We start from the raw sequence: 22,479 nt of genomic DNA, 5'->3' as shown, positions 1-22,479 counted from the left end.
TGATGGCATGTCACTCCAGAAATTATCTTTGTTATCGTTTTACCTGCTCGGGACGAGCAGAACTAAGCTTGGGGATGCTGATACGTCTCCAACGTATCGATAATTTCTTATGTTCCATGCCACATTATTGATGTTATCTACATGTTTTATGCACACTTTATGTCATATTCGTGCATTTTCTGGAACTAACCTATTAACAAGATGCCGAAGTGCCGATTCTTTGTTTCTGCTGTTTTTGGTTTCAGAAATCCTAGTAACGAAATATTCTCGGAATTGGACGAAATCAACGCCCAGGGTCCTATTTTGCCACGAAGCTTCCAGAAGACCGAAGAGGAGACGAAGTGGGGCCACGAGGTGGCCACACCCTAGGGCGGCGCGGCCCCCCCCCTTGGCCGCGCGGCCCTGTGGTGTGGGCCCCTCGTGCCGCCTCTTGACCTGCCCTTCCGCCTACTTAAAGCCTCCGTTGCGAAACCCCCGCATCTGAGAGCCACGATACGGAAAACCTTCCAGAGACGCCGCCGCCGCCGATCCCATCTTGGGGGATCCAGGAGATCGCCTCCGGCACCCTGCCGGAGAGGGGAATCATCTCCCGGAGGACTCTACGCCGCCATGGTCGCCTCCGGAGTGATGTGTGAGTAGTCTACCCCTGGACTATGGGTCCATAGCAGTAGCTCGATGGTTGTCTTCTCCCCATTGTGCTATCATTGTCGGATCTTGTGAGCTGCCTAACATGATCAAGATCATCTATCTGTAATTCTATATGTTGCGTTTGTTGGGATCCGATGAATAGAGAATACTTGTTATGTTGATTATCAAAGTTATGTCTATGTGTTGTTTATGATCTTGCATGCTCTCCGTTACTAGTAGATGCTCTGGCCAAGTAGATGCTTGTAACTCCAAGAGGGAGTATTTATGCTCGATAGTGGGTTCATGCCTCCATTGATATCCTGGGACGGATGTAAAGTTCTAAGGTTGTGGATATGCTATTGCCACTAGGGATAAAACATTGGTGCTATGTTCAAGGATGTAGTTACTGATTACATTACGCGCAATACTTAATGCAATTGTCTGTTGTTAGCAACTTAATACTGGAGGGGGTTCGGATGATAACCTGAAGGTGGACTTTTTAGGCATAGATGCATGCTGGATGGCGGTCTATGTACTTTGTCGTAATGCCCAATTAAATCTCACTATACTCATCATAATATGTATGTGCATGGTCATGCCCTCTTTATTTGTCAATTGCCCAACTGAAATTTGTTCACCCAACATGTTGTTTATCTTATGGGAGAGACACCTCTAGTGAACTGTGGACCCCGGTCCAATTCTCTATACTGAAATACAATCTCTTGCCAATCTTTGTTCTCTTGTTTTCTGCAAACAATCATCTTCCACACAATACGGTTAATCCTTTGTTACAGCAAGCCGGTGAGATTGACAACCTCACTGTTTCGTTGGGGCAAAGTACTTTGGTTGTGTTGTGCAGGTTCCACGTTGGCGCCGGAATCCCTGGTGTTGCGCCGCACTACATCCCGCCGCCATCAACCTTCAACGTGCTTCTTGGCTCCTCCTGGTTCGATAAACCTTGGTTTCTTTCTGAGGGAAAACTTGCTGCTGTGCGCATCATACCTTCCTCTTGGGGTTCCCAACGAACGTGTGAGTTACACGCCATCACACATCACAAGATTCTACAACACGTCCACTTGACTTGTTGAAGACTCGATAGGCGTGAGAATCCGTAGCATAGCCAACGAAAATTCCTTCTTGAGCTCTTGAATCAAACTTGGATAGGCGCGTGTCCTTGACAAGTATGTAGCATTTGCATCCGAAGACCTTGAAGTATGACACATTAGGCTTGTTACCGGTGAGGATCTCATATGGTGTCTTCTCAAGACCTTTGCGGAAGTAGAGGCGATTAGTAGCATGGCAAGCGGTAGAGATAGCTTCCGCCCAAAAAATTGTAGTTGGACTTGTATTCCATCATCATGGTTCGAGCGGCTTCGATCAAGGTTCGATTCTTCCTTTCGGCGACCCCATTTTGTTGGGGAGTATATGGCGTGGAGTATTGGTGTTCGATTCCTTCCTCGCCGAGAAAGTCATCCAATGTGTAGTTCTTGAACTCCGTTCCATTGTCGCTCCTTATTGCGAGAATCTTGTTGTCGTACTTGCGTTGAACTTGGTTGGCAAACTCCATCATGGTCCGTTGAGTCTCACTCTTGTACTTGAAGAAGAATACCCAACAATAGCGTGAATAGTCATCAACGATGACGAGGCAATACTTCTTTCCTCCAAGACTTTCATGAGATGGTGGACCAAAGAGATCAACATGTAGGAGCTCCAAGCATCTTGTGGTAGAGATAATAGTCTTGGCCTTGTGAGGAGCTCCATGCATCTTTCCTTGTACGCAAGCCCTACAAACACGATCCTTGCAAAAAGAGACATCTTCTTTTAGTCCGAGAATGTGGCCACCCTTGTGGAGACTTTGCAAAGTCCTCATGTTGACATGGGCTAGTCGGCGATGCCATAACCAACCCTTGTCACCTTTGGCGAATAGGCAAAGAGCGGAAGACGTTGTCTTTCCGGAGAAATCAACAACATACAAACCGTTCTCTACATATCCAACAAAAGCTACATTGAGTGTCTTGCTCCACAAGAGGACCACCATATGTTCATCAAAGAATGTGCATAATCCCATACGAGCAATTTGATGAACGGAGAGTAAGTTGTAACCAAGGGTCTCGACAAGGAGGACATTCACAAGTGAGATGTCGGGTGTTACCACCACCTTGCCAAGACCCAATACCTTAGAGCACGTGTTGTCGCCATATGAAACGGTAGAGAGAGAAGGCCCGAGGTCGACAACAATATCCTTGCTTCCGGTCATATGACTTGTGGCTCCACTATCAACCACCCATTTAGCGCCACCGGAAGCATAGTCCTACAAGGAATCAAGTCTTGGATTTAGGTACCCATTTTTCAATGGGTCCTAGCATGTTAGTAACAAGGGGTTTGGGAACCCAAATAGTCCAATCAACATTGTCCTTTTGAGGACCAATAAAGCAAGCACGAATATGTCCATAGTAATCAACAAAAAGAACATGAGAAGGGTTGTTAGAGCCGGCGAAACCCGTCGAGGTGGAGTTGGATACTCCATCCCTTCTTGAGCTAGCATTGCTCCCTTCACGGTTGGTCTCCATGTTCTTCTTGTCCATCTTCTTCTTGATCCTCCTCTTCCTCTTCCTCTTTGGCTTGATAGCCACTCCTCCTTCATTGCTCGAGCCCTCTTTGGCTCCATCTTTTGCTTCAATGATTCCTTCCAAGTACTTGGCTTGAACTTGGAGTCTATCAACCTTGGCCTTCAAGCGATTGACTTCATCTTCATGCTCCGGATGTGGATGGCAAATATCAAACACTTGGACCTCCTTTGCCTTGTTCACCCGGAAGTGTTTGATACGCGTACAGCACGCGTCCGTTGGGAACCCCAAGAGGAAGGTGTGATGCGTACAGCGGCAAGTTTTCCCTCAGTAAGAAACCAAGGTTTATCGAACCAGTAGGAGCCAAGAAGCACGTTGAAGGTTGATGGCGGCGAGATGTAGTGCGGCGCAACACCAGGGATTCCAGCGCCAACGTGGAACCTGCACAACACAACCAAAGTACTTTGCCCCAACGAAACAGTGAGGTTGTCAATCTCACCGGCTTGCTGTAACAAAGGATTAGATGTATAGTGTGGATGATGATTGTTTGCAGAGAACAGTAAAACAAGTATTGCAGTAGATTGTATTTCAGATGTAAAGAATGGACCGGGATCCACAGTTCACTAGTGGTGTCTCTCCCATAAGATAAATAGCATGTTGGGTGAACAAATTACAGTTGGGCAATTGACAAATAGAGAGGGCATGACCATGCACATACATGATATGATGAGTATTGTGAGATTTAATTGGGCATTACGACAAAGTACATAGACCGCTATCCAGCATGCATCTATGCCTAAAAAGTCCACCTTCAGGTTATCATCCGAACCCCTTCCAGTATTAAGTTGCAAACAACAGACAATTGCATTAAGTATGGTGCGTAATGTAATCAATAACTACATCCTCGGACATAGCATCAATGTTTTATCCCTAGTGGCAACAGCACATCCATAACCTTAGAGGTTTCTCTCACTCCCCCAGATTCACGGAGACATGAACCCACTATCGAGCATAAATACTCCCTCTTGGAGTTACTAGCAAAAACTTGGCCAGAGCCTCTACTAATAACGGAGGGCATGCAAGATCATAAACAACACATAGGTATAAATTGATAATCAACATAACATAGTATTCTCTATTCATCGGATCCCAACAAACACAACATATAGCATTACAGATAGATGACCTTGATCATGTTAGGCAGCTCACAAGATCCGACAATGAAGCATAATGAGGAGAAGACAACCATCTAGCTACTGCTATGGACCCATAGTCCAGGGGTAGACTACTCACTCATCACTCCGGAGGCGACCATGGCGGTGTAGAGTCCTCCGGGAGATGAATCCCCTCTCCGGCAGGGTGCCGGAGGCGATCTCCTGAATCCCCCGAGATGGGATTGGCGGCGGCGGCGTCTCTGGAAGGTTTTCCGTATCGTGGCTCTTGGTACTGGGGGTTTCGCGACGAAGGCTATTTGTAGGCGGAAGGGCAGGTCAAGGGGCGTCACGAGGGGCCCACACAACAGGGCCGCGCGCCCAAGACCTGGGCCGCACCGCCCTGGTGTCTGGCCACCTCGTGGCCCCACTTCGTTAGCTCTCCGGTCTTCTGGAAGCTTCGTGTGAAAATAGGCCCCTGGGCGTTGATTTCGTCCAATTCCGAGAATATTTCCTTACTAGGATTTCTGAAACCAAAAACAGCAGAAAACAGCAACTGGCTCTTCGGCATCTCGTTAATTGGTTAGTGCTGGAAAATGCATAAATATGACATAAAGTATGCATAAAACATGTAGATATCATCAATAATGTGGCATGGAACATAAGAAATTATCGATACGTCGGAGACGTATCAGCATCCCCAAGCTTAGTTTCTGCTCGTCCCGAGCAGGTAAACGATAACAAAGATAATTTCTGGAGTGACATGCCATCATAACCTTGATCATACTATTGTAAGCATATGTAATGAATGCAGCGATCAAAACAATGTAAATGACATGAGTAAACAAATGAATCATATAGCAAAGACTTTTCATGAATAGTACTTCAAGACAAGCATCAATAAGTCTTGCATAAGAGTTAACTCATAAAGCAATAATTCAAAGTAAAGGCATTGAAGCAACACAAAGGAAGATGAAGTTTCAGCGGTTGCTTTCAACTTATAACATGTATATCTCATGGATATTGTCAATGCAAAGTAATATAACAAGTGCAATATGCAAGTATGTAGGAATCAATGCACAGTTCACACAAGTGTTTGCTTCTTGAGGTAGAGAGAGATAGGTGAACTGACTCAACAATAAAAGTAAAAGAAAGGCCCTTCGCAAAGGGAAGCATTGATTGCTATATTTGTGCTAGAGCTTTGATTTTGAAAACAAGAAACAATTTTGTCAACGGTAGTAATAAAGCATATGTGTTATGTAAATTATATCTTAAAAGTTGCAAGCCTCATGCATAGTATACTAATAGTGCCCGCACCTTGTCCTAATTAGCTTGGATTACCGGGATTATCGCAATGCACATGTTTTAACCAAGTGTCACAAAGGGGTACCTCTATGCCGCCTGTACAAAGGTCTAAGGAGAAAGCTCGCATTGGATTTCTCGGTATTGATTATTCTCAACTTAGACATCCATACCGGGACAACATAGACAACAGATAATGGACTCCTCTTTTATGCATAAGCATGTAGCAACAATTAATTTTCTCATATGAGATTGAGGATATATGTCCAAAACTGAAACTTCCACCATGATTCATGGCTTTAGTTAGCGGCCCAATGTTCTTCTCTAACATTATGCATGCTCTAACCATTAAATGAGTGGTAATTCGCCCTTACTTCAGACAAGACGGACATGCATAGCAACTCACATGATATTCAACAAAGTGTAGTTGATGGCGTCCCCAGGAACATGGTTATCGCACAACAAGCAACTTAATAAGAGATAAAGTGCATAAGTACATATTCAATACCACAATAGTTTTTAGGCTATTTGTCCCATGAGCTATATATTGCAAAGGTAGAGGATTAGAAATTTAAAGGTAGCACTCAAGCAATTTACTTTGGAATGGCGGAGAAATACCATGTAGTAGGTAGGTATGGTGGACACAAATGGCATAGTGGTTGGCTCAAGGATTTTGGATGCATGAGAAGTATTCCCTCTCGATACAAGGTTTAGGCTAGCAAGGCTATTTGAAACAAACACAAGGATGAAGCGGTGCAGCAAAACTCACATAAAAGACATATTGTAAACATTATAAGACTCTACACCGTCTTCCTTGTTATTCAAACTCAATACTAGAAATTATCTAGACCTTAGAGAGACCAAATATGCAAACCAAATTTTAGCATGCTCTATGTATTTCTTCATTAATAGGTGCAAAGTATATGATGCAAGAGCTTAAACATGAGCACAAAAATTGCCAAGTATCACATAATCCAATACATTATAGCAATTACTACATGTATCATTTTCCAATTCCAACCATATAACAATTTAACGAAGAAGAAACTTCGCCATGAATACTATGAGTAAAGCCTAAGGACATACTTGTCCATATGAAACAGCGGAGCGTGTCTCTCTCCCACACAAAGAATGCTAGGATCCATTTTATTCAAACAAAACAAAAACAAAAACAAACCGATGCTCCAAGCAAAGTGCATAAGATGTGATGGAATAAAAATATAGTTTCAGGGGAGGAACCTGATAATGTTGTCGATGAAGAAGGGGATGCCTTGGGCATCCCCAAGCTTAGACGCTTGAGTCTTCTTGAAATATGCAGGGGTGAACCACCGGGGCATCCCCAAGCTTAGAGCTTTCACTCTCCTTGATCATATTGTATCATCTCCCTCTCTTGATCCTTGAAAACTTCCTCCACACCAAACTCAAAAGAACTCATTAGAGAGTTAGTGCACAATTAAAATTTACATGTTCAGAGGTGACATAATCATTCTTAACACTTCTGGACATTGCACAAAGCTACTGAAAGTCAATGGAATCGAAATATCCATCGAACATATCAAAACAGGCAATGCGAAATAAAAGGCAGAATCTGTCAAAACAGAACAGTTTGTAAAGACGAATTTTATTGAGGCACCAGACTTTCTCAAATGAAAAGGCTCAAATTGAATGAAAGTTGCGTACATATCTGAGGATCACTCACGTAAATTGGCATAATTTTCTGAGTTACCTACAGAGAATTAGGCCCAGATTCGTGACAGCAAAGAAATCTGTTTCTGCGCAGTAAACCAAATCTAGTATGAACCTTACTATCAACGACTTTACTTGGCACAACAATGCACAAAACTAAGATAAGGAGAGGTTGCTACAGTAGTAAACAACTTCCAAGACTCAAATATAAAATAAAGGTACTGTAGTAAAAACATGGGTTGTCTCCCATAAGCGCTTTTCTTTAACGCCTTTCAGCTAGGCGCAGAAAGTGTATATCAAGTGTTATCAAGAGACGAAGCATCATAATTTTCACAATTTGTCCCATTGGGTGTCTTAGATGCTCCCTTATCTATAGTGGTTTTAAGAGCTTTATCAATTTTAGGCCTATAATAGCTTTTTGGTTTAGGCCCCTTAGAGACATACATGAACTTTTGCTCCTTACCCACATAAGGTTTCTCTCTAAACTTTATAGATGAAAAGGTTGAACCCAATGTTCCCATAGCTTCTTCAAGTTCACTAATCCTTTGGGTTTGATTATCATGAATAGCACGAGTTTCTAAGATGGCAATTCTCTCATTAATTCCACCTAGAGATTTATCAAGTTTTTCAGTGCTATCAAGTAATGCTCCCAAATTAGTCTCAATACTTGGAAGATTTTGCTCTATGGTCTCCAACTTTTTCATGACATCTTCAAGAGATATTTCAATTTTAACTTCATTAACAGGTGGTATTCCAAATAGACTCTCAATAATGCAACTAGCTTCTAAAGCAGGGGTACTTAGAAAGTTACCTCCCGCGAGACGATCAAGAACATACCTATTCCAGCTAGAGATACCAACATAAAAATTCCTGAGTAGGATAGTGGTGGAGTGTTTCTTAGCGCACCTATTATGGGCATCACTAATTCTATACCAAGCATCTTTTAAACATTCTCCCCCTTGTTGCTTAAACGAACGAACTTCAACTTCAGGATTACTCATTTTAGCAATAGTAAATAAAGAAAACTAGATAAAGTAAATGGAAGTAACTAATTTTTTTGTGTTTTTGATATAGAGTATGCAAACAAGACAGTAAATAAAGTAAAGCTAGCAACTAATTTTTTTGTATTTTGATTTAGTGCAGCAAACAAAGTAGTAAATAAAGTAAAGCAAGACAAAAACAAAGTAAAGAGATTGGGATGTGGAGACTCCCCTTGCAGCGTGTCTTGATCTCCCCGGCAACGGCGCCAGAAAATCTGCTTGATACGCGTACAGCACGCGTCCGTTTGGAACCCCAAGAGGAAGGTGTGATGCGTACAGCGGCAAGTTTTCCCTCAGTAAGAAACCAAGGTTTATCGAACCAGTAGGAGCCAAGAAGCACGTTGAAGGTTGATGGCGGCGAGATGTAGTGCGGCGCAACACCAGGGATTCCGCGCCAACGTGGAACCTGCACAACACAACCAAAGTACTTTGCCCCAACGAAACAGTGAGGTTGTCAATCTCACCGGCTTGATGTAACAAAGGATTAGATGTATAGTGTGGATGATGATTGTTTGCAGAGAACAGTAAAACAAGTATTGCAGTAGATTGTATTTCAGATGTAAAGAATGGACCGGGGTCCACAGTTCACTAGTGGTGTCTCTCCCATAAGATAAATAGCATGTTGGGTGAACAAATTACAGTTGGGCAATTGACAAATAGAGAGGGCATGACCATGCACATACATGATATGATGAGTATTGTGAGATTTAATTGGGCATTACGACAAAGTACATAGACCGCTATCCAGCATGCATCTATGCCTAAAAAGTCCACCTTCAGGTTATCATCCGAACCCCTTCCAGTATTAAGTTGCAAACAACAGACAATTGCATTAAGTATGGTGCGTAATGTAATCAATAACTACATCCTCGGACATAGCATCAATGTTTTATCCCTAGTGGCAACGGCACATCCATAACCTTAGAGGTTTCTCTCACTCCCCCAGATTCACGGAGACATGAACCCACTATCGAGCATAAATACTCCCTCTTGGAGTTACTAGCAAAAACTTGGCCAGAGCCTCTACTAATAACGGAGAGCATGCAAGATCATAAACAACACATAGGTATAAATTGATAATCAACATAACATAGTATTCTCTATTCATCGGATCCCAACAAACACAACATATAGCATTACAGATAGATGATCTTGATCATGTTAGGCAGCTCACAAGATCCGACAATGAAGCATAATGAGGAGAAGACAACCATCTAGCTACTGCTATGGACCCATAGTCCAGGGGTAGACTACTCACTCATCACTCCGGAGGCGACCATGGCAGTGTAGAGTCCTCCGGGAGATGAATCCCCTCTCCGGCAGGGTGCCGGAGGCGATCTCCTGAATCCCCCGAGATGGGATTGGCGGCGGCGGCGTCTCTGGAAGGTTTTCCGTATCGTGGCTCTCGGTACTGGGGGTTTCACGACGAAGGCTATTTGTAGGCGGAAGGGCAGGTCAAGGGGCGTCACGAGGGGCCCACACAACAGGGCCGCGCGGCCAAGACCTGGGCCGCGCCGCCCTGGTGTCTGGCCACCTCGTGGCCCCACTTCGTTAGCTCTCCGGTCTTCTGGAAGCTTCGTGTGAAAATAGGCCCCTGGGCGTTGATTTCGTCCAATTCCGAGAATATTTCCTTACTAGGATTTCTGAAACCAAAAACAGCAGAAAACAGCAACTGGCTCTTCGGCATCTCGTTAATAGGTTAGTGCCGGAAAATGCATAAATATGACATAAAGTATGCATAAAACATGTAGATATCATCAATAATGTGGCATGGAACATAAGAAATTATCGATACGTCGGAGACGTATCAGTGTTCCATCAAAGCTTCTTCTTGGAGAGCGTTCAACTTCATGAGCAAGCGCTTGTCATTCTCCATTTTGGCAATGTTGCTTTCATGAGTGCAACATGCGCGGTCCTTGCTCAAGGGAAAGTATTCCTTCAATGTTTCTTCCTGCATAGAGTTGATCTCCATGAGCTTGACTTCCCTTCTCTTCAAGGTGGCAATTTGCTCCTCATGATCACAACATGTATCCTTCTCCTTGCTCATACGGAGACACTCCTCCAACGACTCTTCTTGCTTGCTACTCAAACTCAATAGCTTGGCCTCGGTGATCTCAAGAGCAGCAATTTCTTCTTCATGGTTGCAACAAGAGGTCTTCTCCTTGAACAAGCGATAGTACTCATCCAAGGCTTCTTCTTGAAGAGCATTGACTTCCAAGAGGAGAGCATTGTGCCTCCTCAAGGAAGTAACTTGATCCACAAGCTCATCATGGGAAGAATCGGGGTCTTCATCGTCTTTTGCTTTGTTGGCTTCCTCGAGCAAGAGCATCTTCTTCTTGAGGTCACCAACCAACTCAAGAGCATGGTCTTGATCCTTGGTGAGATGTGAAACAATAGCTTCATTCTTGTCTTCAAGCACAATGACACTAGCTTCGAGAGACATGCGAAGGTTTCTTTCATCATCAAGCTCCTCCTTGAGATTGGCAAGCTCATAGGCCGCTTCCCTCTCCAACTTCTCCCTCTTCTCGATTAGATCTTGTGCCGCACCAAGTTGGGCTAAGAGAGCCCCAACATGAATCTTGGTGTCTCCCTTCATGTTAGTGAGAAAAGAATCCAAGGAATCCAAACCCATAATCTCACGTTTAACGGTGAGACTAGTGGCATCATCAATATATAAGGCATTAGTAGAGGATGATGGTTTGGAATGGGATTTTACCTCCGTGGATACCTTTGCCATGAGACACCGTGCATTGTTGGTGACGAGGCTCTCATTTGGAGAATCGAAGAGGGAGGTAGAGGGAGTGGAAATGGCGATGGCGGCCACTCCCTCTCCTTCCTTGTTGGAGTGCTTGTCCTCATGCTCCCCATCTTCATCAGAGGTGTACTCTTCACGGATGATGAAGGCTCTAGGCTTCTTGTTGGAGGAGACCTTGTCGTCATCGGACCTTGGGGAGAACTTGGAGAATCCCTTGGAGTGTGGCTTGTACCTATCCTTCGGGATAAGCCTTCCACCATGATCTTCTCTTCTCTCAAACGTACAATCCGCGACAAAATGATTCTTGTCACTGCAATTGTAGCATGTTCTTCCCCTTGTCCTTTCTCTTGGGCTCTTGGAGGGTCTTCTTGGAGAATCACGTGATCTTCTTGGTCTTGTGCTTGGTGACATGTTTCCATCCCAAAACTTCTTGGCGGCGAGAGCCATGTGCTCATGGTAGTTGAACTTGAGATCATCCGAACCCCACTCAACGGGATCCTCATCACTTTCACTAGCTTCATGCACCCTCATCTTCAACGCGAGATTGGGCTTGCGTGAGTTGTGGGCGCGAGCAACAAGATCCTCCGCATTCTTCTTGGAGATGTCCAAAGCAATGACTTCGCTAAGGACTTCATCGGATGTCATAGCACGGAAAGAGGCATTTTGGCGGATGGCTGTCAACTTCACTTCCTCATAAGGGAGGAGAGCATTGTAGAACTTGCGCTTGACCCAATGGTCATCCACGAACGTTGCTCCAAGATCTTGCATTTGTACGGCAAGAGCGATGAGGCGCCGATACATCTCTTCGGGGGTATCTCCTTCAATCATGACGAAATTGTCGGCCATGTTGTTCACTTCATCAAAACGAGAGCTTTGGATGCTTGCATTGCCGAGGAAGAGCTTCTCAAGTTTGTCCCATGCTTCCTTGGCGGTCTTGATCGAGCGGATATGAGCGCGGTCCTTGGGGGAGATGGCCATATGAATCATGTTGATGGCGGTGGCGTTGAGTTGGTCATCCACCACATCTCTTCTTGTCATCTTCTTGGGATCTCGTGGTGAATAGCCCTCCTCGATGATACAACAAAGCTCGGTAGAAGCGCTGCGCACATGTGAACGCATTAAGAATTGCCAATTCTCAAAGTTGTTTGACTCGAGTAACGGTGGAGAACCATGCGACAAGATATGCGGCATCGGTATCGGAACGTTAATGGTGTAATCATTTGGTGGTGGCACCGCATGATAACCCCCTTGACGTTCCGCTACCGGTGTGTCATCATCCTTCCCTTTTGATGAAGTGCCGGTATCCCCAACCCCTTCCTTTTGTGAATCTTTTGTCACTTCCGCGACAAAATCAACAAGAGGAAGGGTGTTAGCTTTTGGTGGCGGAACCTTGGCACTTGCTATTGGTGGAGGGTTTGGTTTTTGAACCACCAACTCCATCATCATTGCCTTCATTTGGGCAACGATGGATGACTCCAATTTCTTGAGGTCATCCAACGTAGCCGTAGTGCTATCGATGGGAGATGATGGAGCGGGTGGCTCAAGGGAAGGTGACCCATTCACAACCGTCTCTTGTTCGGCCATTTCTTAGGCGGTAAAGCCCGAGCAAGAAAACCTTGCTCTGATACCACTTGAACGGATCGTAGCGAACAAGAGGGGGGGGTGAATGTTTGTAACATCCCAAATTTTCAATAAAAGAAAGTTAGAAGAATTCCAGAGAGCAAAATTTCAAACAAACAAAAACTTTTTAAATTGCATATAGTGCCATGCATAGGACTTGTGCATTTGATTGATATGCCATGATGATTGTTATTAGGTGTATAAGTTAAACCCTAAAACCCTAAGGTGATCATGAGAAGATCACCAACCAAATAAATCAAAAAGAGAAAGAAATCAAATAAATGAAAAACCCTAAAACCCTCACATATGCCCTATGGCATTTTTATAAATTTTGACCCTAGACAAATTTGGTCTTCACCATTAGTTGAATAATGTTACTAAACACTTATTACAACTTTTGGACTCAAAGAATCACAAATCAAATGGATTTCAAATACAAAACTTGCTCACATATGATAATGGTCAAATCTGCCAATTATAGTCTGATCACTACTTTGAGCCCTTGCAATTCAAAATTTTCAAACTAAACCTTGCTAACTCTTTGCACCACATCCAAGTCAACATCAAGGGGAACACTTTTTGTAAAGATCACCATGCCAAATTCTTTCTTGATCATTAGCTATGCTCAACCAAAGTTGCAACATTTTAATATGTGCAACAATCTCACACTTAGCCAAATTTGCCAAACTTTGAATTTAACAATTCCACCACCACACTCCATCACCTCTGGTCATTTCTAACTAAATGAAATACTCACCACTCAACACTTGCAACCATTTGAATTGAATCAAATTTAAACAAAATTCACAAATAGCATCTATGTGACTATTTGACACTATTAGCTATAGTGATCTACTCTAACCCTAACCACCCCATTTGCACACTACTGGTTCCCCTGCCCCCTCTAACCATCAATGCCAAATAGAAACCCTAAGAGAGAGGAGGAGCAAGGCTAGGACATGGCCATGCCGGCCATGTCGCCAACCCGACAACCTCCCCCTCTCTCCATTGCTCCCCAACCTTGGCCCTGGTGTGCAGCAGCTCCACCTCACCTCTCTACCTCAGCTAGCATCGACCACCTCGCCGTAGAAGCCGTGGACTCGCCGGAAAACGCGCGCCCAGTGGTGGCCACGCCATGCCGAGGACGTCGCGAGTGAGCGCCGCAGACGCGCCCTGGACACGCGCTGTCTGGCCACCTCGAGCACGCCCTGGACCACCTCGCCACGAGTTGAGCACCGCCGCACACGTACGCAGCCGCCAGACATGCCCTCGACCATGACCCGTGACCGCCGGCACCGGAGACGACGACATGCTTCCGTGAACGCCGCGGCAGACGCGGAAGCGAGGCGACCAAACCAGCCACCCCCTACCCTAGCTGTCGCCACCCAGAGGACAACCGTGACGCCACGAACCCACCTGCACCCTCGCCTAGCTCGATAGACCACCGGAGCAGCCGCGCCATGGTCGACCTCTTCACGGCCCCGCAGCACCCTCGCGTCCCTATAAAAGGAGACCTCCCTGCGTCAATCCAAGCACACCATCGCCTTCCCCTCTCCTCACTCGACCACCAGAGCCACTCCACCGTCGACATTGCCCACTGACGCCACCCAATCGAAGCCTCACTGCCCGTGATCGCCGCCGAAGCTCGCCGTCGATTGGAGCCGCCCCAGGACGAGCCGACGGTACCAGGAGCTTCGCCGTCGTCAACATCGTCCCCGAGCACACTGCCCACCCTAGCTGGAGCCACGGTGAGCGCTCCGACCCCCGTAGTGCCGCCGCGCCAGTGAACCCCTCTCGCCGGCGACGACGATGAACGAGCGCCGTTGGATTAGATTCTAATCCAACGCCTCTGTTTAAAACGTACCGCTTCGGTAGCGCTGAGTCGCTGACGCGCGGACCCCACCCTGTCAGCACGCCGCGCGTCTGTGGACCGTGGCTGGGCTGGACTGGGCCATTTGAAATCAAATTTGGCCCAGTTTCGTTTCCCGCCGGCCCCATTAATTCAAACTGCCTTTAATCAAATTCAAATAATTTCAATACTGCCCAAACTTTGAAAATCCATAGATTCAAATTGGCTTAACCAAATTCAATGAATTTTATATGGTTGGAAAGCTAGTAAAAAGATCTAAAGAATGCCACTGGTCCCATGTAAATATTAGTTGTAGAATTAATCTGATAAAAAGAAGAAGACAGGGACTTTTCCCTATTCAAATAATTATTAAAAAATCAACCAAAATAGATATTAAGTTAATTCCAACTCTAATAGCTCACATTTGACTTACACTAATTGTTTATGCAAGAAAATGGTGTGGTCACTTTGCATGATCATGCCCTAGTTTAATTAATGGACAATATGGCTAGTGTATGTAGTTGATATTGTCCAAAAGTATTACATAAATCATATGAAGTCTTATACTTCATTTAAACCTTGTCTCAAATGAATTCATGTGATGTTTGGACCCCTGGCCCAAACTCTCTTATATGAATTACTTAGAGATTTAAATCATATATAGTATTATGAAATGATATGAGGTGATCTACCCCATTTAAATCATTTTCTCAAATGATGATCATGAAGGTTTGACTTAGGTCAATATAAGTTCATGTATGATTGTTGAGAAATTAAATCTTAAGAAGATTTCAATGAGAGGAAATTATTCCTCAAGAACCCTATGGAAACTATCATTCACATATTAAATAAAAAGAAGTAAATTCTCCCCAAGCCACACAAACAATGCACCCAAATTAAATTAATTGTATGCCTAGAATAGTTTGTGTGATTATATGTGATGTATGGAATAGCCATTGAATTAGTGAGTAATTATACTCGTATTCAAATTTAGACGCTAGCACCGGAGAGTACACGGAAGAAGAAGGTTGCTACCAAGAGGAGGAGGAGGAGAATTTTGAGAACTACCAAGGCAAGCTAATATTCTTGCAAAGTGCAAAGCCCCTTGGGGCAAGGCACCATAAACCTTATCTTTTCTTACATAAGCCTATCCCAAGTTTATACCTTACAAGTTTTACTTGTTTTCTCAAGAAGTTACTTTTATAGTTAACTTGGGTCAAAATAGAGAAATTCACTAGAGTAGTAAAGTTAGTCTCCATGAAGCAAAGCAAGGTAGCACCCCTCATGATTTAGAGCTAGTGCTAATGAATAAAACTTGACTACTCTAGATGGGAACAATGTGACTTGAATGGAATTTGAAACCTTGGAATGATGAAGCATTCCATTGAATGATTTTTGAAAGTGAATATGACAAAGAGAAGATGGTGATTTTTGATAAACATGATATTGGTTTGAATGCGATACCTTTCCAATTATTGAGTACCCCCACAATACCTGATTATGGGTAGGGCTTAACTGGAAGTTTATGCGTCTTAGTATGGGTTCCCTCTGAACACACGTCATAGGGGTTATGCCGAGGCTGCCTCCGTTGTTGAGAAATGATGTGGATTGAGGTGAATTGTACGGCCAAGCCCTGTGCAGTTCCCAGGTTGACAGTTGGTCTTCACTGGGAGGCCAAGCTCATGGGGAGAGGTGCTCATACTAGGATTTGTAAGTGAAAGGTTATGGTTGATGATCCGCGTACTGTGTTACGATGATTCGGGGAAATCCCGACGGATGAAATCAAATGTTGTGGCACAAGTGTGCAACCTCTGCAGAGTGTAAATTTATTCGAATAGCCGCGTCCACGGTTACGGACGGTTGGAAAGGCCATACAGTTTCCGATGTCATATCTTTGAAAATGATGTTGAAATGAGTTGGTGAAAAGACTTGTGGTGAATTGAATTGAAATCACCACTTGAATGGTGGGAATGACACTACTGTTCCCACTTGAGTTAGTTGGCATATGAATAAGCTTTTACTCAAATACTTGTGAACTAAAATTGGCTTTATGCAAAGAAACTAGAGTTTAGCAAACCTTACTAGAAATGTCTAGCACTTACATTAGTATTAGTTTGCGAGTACTTGAAGTACTCACGGCTTTGTCCCTGGCTATTCAAATGGCCAGAGTATGAAGATGAACAAGGAGACGACCAACAGGACGCCTACGACAACTAGGAATCTTCTGACGTCGGACGTTGGCCTGTGGACTAAAGAGTCCTTGTATCTTACGCTTCCGCTATGAACTTGTGTTTGTTCGTTGATCAATAGATCAACTATTCGTGTAATATGGATCATGTGATTCCAATTTGTAAGACATTATGGTTTGTAATGAATGATGACTGTGATACTTAACTATTATGCCTCACAACAACAATATTCCTGGGATTGCGACGTATGACATAATAGGCATCCGGGCTTAAAATTCCGGGTGTTGACAATGGCACTACGGCAATTTTTAGTATTTTTCAAGTTTTATGCAACGGAAGGTAAATGTGTGACTTTTAGCAATGGGGGTGATCCTACAATGAAGCAAGAGCATGTGCAACAAGTAAAGAAATCAACAAGATAAACATAGTGAGGAGCGAGACAACCAGGGGGACGCGAGGCGAGTCGAGGTTTGTTTCCCGCAGTTCCCTCCACTAAAGGAGGTACGTCTGCGTTGAGGAGGTGCTAGTCTCACACAAGAGACTAGGCGGCCACACCACGAAGGAAGGCCTCACCCTCTTCCTCGAGAGAGCTCCACAGAAGTGCTCTCCCTCTTCCACTAAGGCACCGGTCGAGGCGGTGATTCCTTCACAAGGTTGGGGCGAGCTCCACACACACAAGGATGCTCCCAACACCCTATGGAGCTAGTACATCACCAAGCTAGACTCCATAGCTGCTCATCTCCAATGCTCCACCATAGGAACCCATCACCAATGCTCCACCATAGGAACTCCTCCAATGCTCCACCAAGAAACTCACCAAGGCTCCACCAAAGGAACTCTCCAATGCTCCACCAAAGGAACTCCCCAATGCTCCACCAAAGGAACTCTTCTCCAAGATCCACCAAAGGAACCCTACCACCAAGATCCACTAAGGAATAGCTAGTATTTGTGAAATCTCTCTTGGTAGAATATAGATCGGGGTCTCCTCCACCTATCCTCAAAATTAGGGCAAGATTGGTTGGAGGGGGAAGGAGATCCTCAAGGATTAAGCTCAGCAACAATGGAGGAGAGAGAAGGGGAAGAGATAAAATCGGGTGGGGAAGAAGGGGCCCTTAAATAGGCTCCTCCAAATCCAACCGTTATGCCCAGTTTTGGCCTAAGCGGTACTACCGCTTTGGAGCAAGCGGTACTACCGCCCTGAGTTCGAAATCCCCCCAGATCTGGTCAAAGGACACAGAGCGGTACTACCGCCCGCGGTACCGCTCGTGGTACCGCAATAGGGTCCAGACCTTACTGGATCCAGAGCGGTACCAGGGCGGTACCGGAGTGGTACGACCGTAACGCGTTACGGTACCTCAAGCGGTACCTGGAGCGATACTACAGCTCGTGAGCGGTACTACCGCCCCAGGTACTGCAGGGGGTACCGCAACTCGTACTGGGGGACAAAGACGGCTCAGAACTCAGAGCGGTACCGAGGGCGGTACCTATAGGGGTAGCGGTACTACCGCTACAGGTACCGGTAGTACCGGCCTGGCTAAAACTGGTTTTCTTCCCTTTTTCTCTCCAACTTTGTTACCTCGCTAAACACACACAAAACCGGAAAACCTATCAACTACGCTTCAGTCTTCTGATCTTGACGTGTCCGGCGAGGTCACCGTGTACTTGCAAATCTAACAATGATACTCAAGGCACACGGTGAGATTACTCAAGTGTTGTCATCAAACACACAAAACTTGGGGTATGAATTTTGCTCTTACACCACCTTAGTATCCGCATGTGCAAAACTGGCTTGCACCCGTTGTATGCACTTGTTGATTCTATCACACCCGATCATCACGAGATGCTTCGAAATGACAAGTCTTGGCAACGGTGCTACTAAGGATGAACACTTTATTATCTTGATATTTTAGTGAGAGGGATCATCTTATAATGCTATCGTCGTGATCTAAGCAAAATAAGATGCATAAAAGGATTAACATCACATGCAGTTCATATGTGATATGATATGGCCCTTTTGTCTTTGCGCCTTTGATCTTCATCTCCAAAGCACGGACATGATCTCCATCATCAATGGGCATGATCTCCATCATCGTCGGCGTAGCGTCAAGGTCCATGGCGCCGTCTTCATGGTTGTTCACCTCATGTAGCAACTATTACAACTACTTTGAAATACTACTCAACATGAAATTTAAAAACAACCATAAGGCTCCTGCCGGTTGCCACAATACAATAATGATCATCTCATACATATTCATCATCACATTATGGCCATATCACATCACCAAACCCTGCAAAAACAAGTTAGACGTCTCTAATTTGGTTTGCATATTTTACGTGGTTTAGGGTTTTCGAGTAAGATCTAATCTACCTACGAACATGAACCACAACGGTGATACTAGTGTTGTCAATAGAAGAGTAAATTGAATCTTCACTATAGTAGGAGAGACAGACACACGCAAAGCCACTTAAGCAATACAAGTTGCATGTCAAGCGTGGAGCAAATCTCATGAACGCGGTCATGTAAAGTTAGCCCGAGCCGCTTCATCCCACTATGCCACAAAGATGCAAAGTACTCAAACTAAAGACAACATAAGCATCAACGCCCACAAAACCATTGTGTTCTACTCGTGCAACCATCTATGCATAGACACGGCTCTGATACCACTTTAGGGATTCGTTGCATAGAAAACAAAAAATTTCCTACCGCGAGAATGCAATCCAAGCCAAGATGCAATATAGAAGATGGGAGCACCGAGGGGATGAACGAGACTCACCCTTGAAGATTTCCAAAGCCTACAAGATGAGGCTCTTGTTGCTGCGGTAGACGATCACTTGCCGCTTTCAAAAGCGCGTAGAAGATCTTGACGGTGCCACAATCGGGCAGCACCTCCGTACTCGGTCACACGTTCGGTGTTGATGAAGACGACGTCCACCTCCCCGTTCCAGCGGGCAGCGGAAGTAGTAGCTCCTCCTTGAATCCGGCAGCACGACGGCGTGGTGGCGGTGGCGATGGAGATCTCCGGCGGAGCTTCGCTAAGCGTTGCGGGAGAGGGGGAGGAGTGGGGCGGCTAGGGTTTGGGGAGAGGGGGTGGCCGGCCTCCTTGGGGTGCGGCCAAGGTGGTGGTGTTCTGGTGGCTGGCCCCCTCCCCTTGGCCCCTCATTATATAGGTGGAACCCCAAGTGTTGGACTACAAGTCTTCGAATAAGACCCCGACCCAAAACCTTCCATGTTGTAGGAAAACCTACCCAAGGTGGGACTCCCACCTCAAGTGGGATTCCCACCCTTCAATGTGGGGGGGTGGCCGGCCCCCTTGGTGGAGTCCACCTTGGACTCCCCCCTCTAGGGTTGGCCGGCCATGGGTGGTGGAGTCCCACCGGGACTCCGCCTTCCAAAGTGAATTCTTCCGGACTTTTCTAGAACCTTCCAAAATTTCACCGGATCATTTTCAAACTTATAAAATGACTTCCTATATATGAATCTTATTCTCCGGACCATTCCGGAACTCCTCGTGATGTCTGGGATCCCATCCGAGACTTCGAACAATACTTCGAACTCCATTCCATATTCAAGTTCTACTATTACAACATCAAACCTTAAGTGTGTCACCCTACGGTTCGCGAACTATGTGGACATGGTTGAGAACTCTCTCCGACCAATAACCAATAGTGGGATCTGGAGATCCATAATGGCTCCCACATATTCAACGATGACTTAGTGATCGAATGAACCATTCACATACGATACCAATTCCCTTTGTCACGCGATATTTTACGTGTCCGAGGTTTGATCATCAGTATCTCTCTATACCTTGTTCAACCTCGTCTTCTGACAAGTACTCTTTACTCGTACCGTGGTATGTGGTCTCTTATGAACTTATTCATGTGCTTGCAAGACATTTAGACGACATTCCACCGAGAGGGCCCAGAGTATATCTATCCGTCATCGGGATGGAAAAATCCCACTGTTGATCCATATGTCTCTACTCATACTTTCCGGATACTTAATCCCACCTTTATAACCACCCATTTACGCAGTGGCTTGATGTAATCAAAGTACCTTTCCGGTATAAGTGATTTATATGATCTCATGGTCGAAAGGACTAGGCAACTATGTATCGAAAGCTTATAGCAAATAACTTAATGACGTGATCTTATGCTACGCTTAATCGGGTGTGTCTATTACATCATTCATACAATGATATAACCTTGTTATTAATAACATCCAATGTTCATAATTATGAAACTAATCATCTATTAATCAACAAGCTAGTTAAGAGGCATACTAGGGACTCATTGTTGTTTACATAACACACATGTATCAATGTTTCGGTTAATACAATTATAGCATGGTATATAAACATTTATCATAAACACAAAGATATATAATAACCACTTTTATTATTGCCTCTTGGGCATATCTCCAACATGAAAAACTATTCAGATATGTACAGTAGTATAATTTTTGGGGTGCCGCTAAGCATGACTAGGTGTGTATGTTACAGTAGTGCAAGATTTAACAGGGCCGACAAAATTTGACAATCGTTTGTCAGATTACCTTATAATAGAAATAACAATTTTGTTACCAACTATCGTTGTTTTCTGAAATCAAAAGAATAGCAGGGGACGGCATAAGTACTCAGCTCCCAGAGGGAAAGACAGATGAGGCAAGCAAGTTCATGCAGTGGCAACGCGAACATGGCAGCATCTCATTAATTGTGTATCATTGCGTTCGAGTTTAGATTCTGATATTTGACATCTGTTGACCTTAAAAATATGTCCAACTCCATTTCACAACATTGGTTGAAAAATGCACACCTTTGGATGGCATCATGATTTTTTCTACTATATTCTGTTGAGCCACTAGCAGCTTCAAAAATTTCCCGTTTCCAGTTTAAGGTGCATGCTCATTTACTACTGTCTCTATGGTCTTACCTCTTATCTGATTGCAGCTAATGTTTATTATAGGATTTGAGGCTAGATAATATATTGTCAAATTCTAATTGTAAACTGAAAATATATACTGTCGTGACTGTCATTTATTGAGACTCCTATGACTGTATTCTGGATGGTATGTGGGTTTTGCTAGACTAGAATGACATACTTGTTATTTGCCAAATTAGATTCGTATGTAAGGATAGTCTTTTATCAATTAATTTTCATCTTATATTAATGACTTCTAAAGGATTATGTCACTGTTAGATTATATGGCCCATGAGTTGTGTGGGTCCTTCACTGAGGTAATTAGTTTGCACATTTAAGTCCAGCAAAATCACTGAGACAACAATTGAATATTCGTTTAAGTCGGAGAAAAAAGCAACACATGATGATGAATCGATACAAATGAAAATCAGGAGTAGACATGAACTTGACGAGGTAGCCTTCTGGTTTACTCTTTTAATATCAATGATCAACAACAACTTGAGGATGATTTTACTATCCCCAAGGCTACAGTAGACATTCTAAAGGACCAAGTTTTTGGTTGTGTACATGTTATTCATGACCAACCATGAGCCATAGAGGTGAGTACCTGAGATTTCATGGTTCATCTTCATGTGCATACATCAGATTTGTTTACTTAATTCCAATGAAATATCAATATATCAATCTTACTTACAAGTTGCAACCTTTTGTTGTGGCGTGGCTTGGACAACACCAGCAGTGGCATCACAAAGCACTGAGTAGCATGAGGTGGC

At 44.3% G+C, this 22,479-nt stretch overlaps 1 long non-coding RNA gene across 1 annotated transcript in view; it reads left to right on the top strand.

Annotated features, from left to right (window-relative positions):
* The window catches only part of LOC127297467 (uncharacterized), a 40,971-nt gene extending 19,476 nt beyond the window's left edge, over nt 1-21,495 (top strand). The window contains exon 3 of the long non-coding RNA XR_007849216.1: nt 21,407-21,495. This is a non-coding gene — a long non-coding RNA (uncharacterized lncRNA). The remainder of the gene's footprint in view (nt 1-21,406) is intronic.
* Nucleotides 21,496-22,479: the final 984 nt, after the last annotated feature.

Source organism: Lolium perenne, chromosome 1 (assembly GCF_019359855.2).
Source record: "Lolium perenne isolate Kyuss_39 chromosome 1, Kyuss_2.0, whole genome shotgun sequence".
NCBI classification, from domain to species: domain Eukaryota; kingdom Viridiplantae; phylum Streptophyta; class Magnoliopsida; order Poales; family Poaceae; genus Lolium; species Lolium perenne.
This window is presented reverse-complemented; position numbering and strand designations above follow the sequence as displayed.